The sequence below is a fragment of the Triticum dicoccoides genome, unplaced genomic scaffold (genome assembly GCF_002162155.2).
Source record: "Triticum dicoccoides isolate Atlit2015 ecotype Zavitan unplaced genomic scaffold, WEW_v2.0 scaffold121746, whole genome shotgun sequence".
Lineage (NCBI taxonomy): Eukaryota > Viridiplantae > Streptophyta > Magnoliopsida > Poales > Poaceae > Triticum > Triticum dicoccoides.
In genome coordinates this window covers 57,046-59,709 of record NW_021185078.1, presented here as the reverse complement: position 1 = coordinate 59,709, position 2,664 = coordinate 57,046, and the positions used below count along the sequence as shown (strand labels likewise).

The window sequence follows — 2,664 nt, the reverse complement described above, 5'->3', positions numbered from 1 at the left end:
ATCGGATGCGATCATACCAGCACTAAAGCACCGGATCCCATCAGAACTCCGAAGTTAAGCGTGCTTGGGCGAGAGTAGTACTAGGATGGGTGACCTCCTGGGAAGTCCTCTTGTTGCATTCCGTTTTTAAATTTTTTTTTGCACGGCGTGCAAAAGAAAAACTCACGGCCGCGACATATATTTACCACGTTTTATTATTTTGCACGTTTGCGGTAAGTTTTAGCTCATTGGTCATTATTCAGGCGTGTAGCGGGGGGCAAAGCAAAGTACAATCGTCTTTGTAGTGGAGATGGGAGGGGCAAGCATAAGGGACGAAGACGGGGGTAACATGTCGGATGCGATCATACCAGCACTAAATGTCAGGACCCCGACTCGATGTCACATCGATCTAGCCTGTAACACCTCATATCACTTTGCGGCCTCACGCACGGTATCCCCACGGGTGTCGCCTTACCTTTACCCGGGACCGTTTGTGCCTTTTGGCTCACGTATATGATAGTGTCGCTAGCATCCATATGATAAGGAGCCCGGGCTGACATGACTAGTCGTAAACCCCAAGTGGCACAGACTTACAGGGACAGGCATTCATGACCCAGCCTCGAACGTGTCGGTCAACAACAAGTGGGTCCGGGCTGTAGCACTGGGCTAGCAGGACTCCGGTAAACCGGGCTGTAGCGGGCTAATAGGACTCCGGTACTCAATGCGTGACATTTCCCCGAAGGGACAGACACCGGAACGAGGAAGGACACATGCCGGCCAGCCTAAGTGTTCCAGAGCAGTAGCAAGCTACCATGGCTCAGCGGTAACACTAGGAGACATTTCCCGGTAAGAGAGGCTACTAAAGATAAACAACTAGATGGTCAGATCCCACACATACCAAGCATTTCAATCATACACACAATATGCTCGATATGTGCAAATACAACAAGGCATCACAACATGACTCTATGACACAAGCACTTTATTTAAGGCTCAGAGAGCCATACATAACATACACAAAGGTACGGGTCACACGACCCAGCATTCAAGTCATACAGTCATACAAACCAGCAGCGGAAGTAACTTGTCTGAGTACAGACAACTAGTAAAATAAAAGAGGCTTGGAAAGCCTAGCTATACTACGTGGTCCTTCACAAGCTCAGAATCACCACCTGGGTCTTAGCCTACTCATTGATGTCAACGTCTACGTAGAACCCATCAGAAGGGGTTGCAGCGTCTTCTGTAAAAAAATGTAAATTATAGCAACATGAGTACAAAGGTACTCAGCAAGACTTACATCAGATCCTATATACATGCATATTATCAAGAAGGGTTGGTGGAGTTATTGCAGCAAGCCAGCTTTGACTCTTGGCTAGGCTAACCTACGAGACTCCAAATTGAAATGGTTTTGCGCACACGAGTCCACTAATCACCACTTCAATACACTACCGAGGATCCACCTCCGTCTTCCTACGGGAGAGCCATCCTCGGCACTCACACTTATCTTGAGGCTTTTAGTAGTTTCCATTTACTTGTCTATGAACTGTATAGGCAACCAAGTAGTCCTTTACCGCGGACGCGGCTATTCGAATAGATCATGTTAACCCTGCAGGGGTGTACTTCTTCATACATGCTCTCACCTCTTACCGTCGTTTACACGACATGTACTCGGCAACCTTCAAGCGGAAGCCCAACGTGGGTGTCGGCCACGACCTACCTAATCACCTAAGTCTCTAGTCCAGGTTTATCGCCTATTCGGGTTCCATCCATGAGGAGATCCGGCCGAGGTATCGCTCACAGCCCCAAACGATGTGAACAGGGTTCCCGAGATACCTAACGGGTATTCGGTACATCGTGCCACGTACCTACCGCATCACAGCCCACCCCTACGGTCAGCGCTGTCCACGGCCTCGAGTATACTACAAACACCAGAAACTACTTGCAACTCCTGGACAGAGAACTAGGGTGAATAAGAAGTCGAGAGGGTCCATTGGTTTCGGGCCCAATGCATGGTAGTAGCTGAATCTTAAGTCACACATACAGATCTCAGTGCTTAAGGTCGGCTTCAATGAAACAACCCACCATGTACTCCTACATGGCCTCTCATCGATACCTTTACCAAATCGTGTTCACCACACCACTCCCATTACCGACATAATCATTTCACTCTAGCCCATCGCCCAGATGAACCAGACCTGACACGACTCTAAGCATAGCAGGCATAGCAAGGTAGGAACAACACATACATATGGCTCAATCAACTCCTACACATGCTAGTGGGTTTCATCTAGTTACTGTGGCAATGACAGGTCATGCAGAGGAAGTGGGTTCAACTACCGTAGCACACAGCAGTTTGAAACGCGTTGTCTTAATGCAGTAAAAGAGAGCAGGAGCGAGAACATGGGATTGTATCGATATGATCAAATGGTTGGTTGCTTGCCTGATGGTTCGATGCACTGATACGGTTCTTCGTTAGGGTAATCACGGTACTCCTCGGGGGCAGACCCTGCCGCAAGAACACCGATATACAACCATTACCAAACAATGTGCAACAATATGATGCATGCATGAAACATAGCAATATGAGTGTGTTGGGCTAATGCAACTAAGACCAGAAGGGTTTGAACCAATTTGAATCAAAGATTCAAATTTCAAACTCAAACATGGCCCTTTAAAGTGTTTTTC

The 2,664-nt window shown here is 47.7% G+C and overlaps 1 non-coding gene across 1 annotated transcript; it reads left to right on the top strand.

Annotated features, from left to right (window-relative positions):
- Positions 1 to 3: 3 nt before the first annotated feature.
- Positions 4 to 122, top strand: LOC119343294. Its single transcript, XR_005166009.1, has one exon. It is a non-coding gene; the product is annotated as a 5S ribosomal RNA (ribosomal RNA).
- The last annotated feature ends 2,542 nt before the right edge of the window (positions 123 to 2,664 follow it).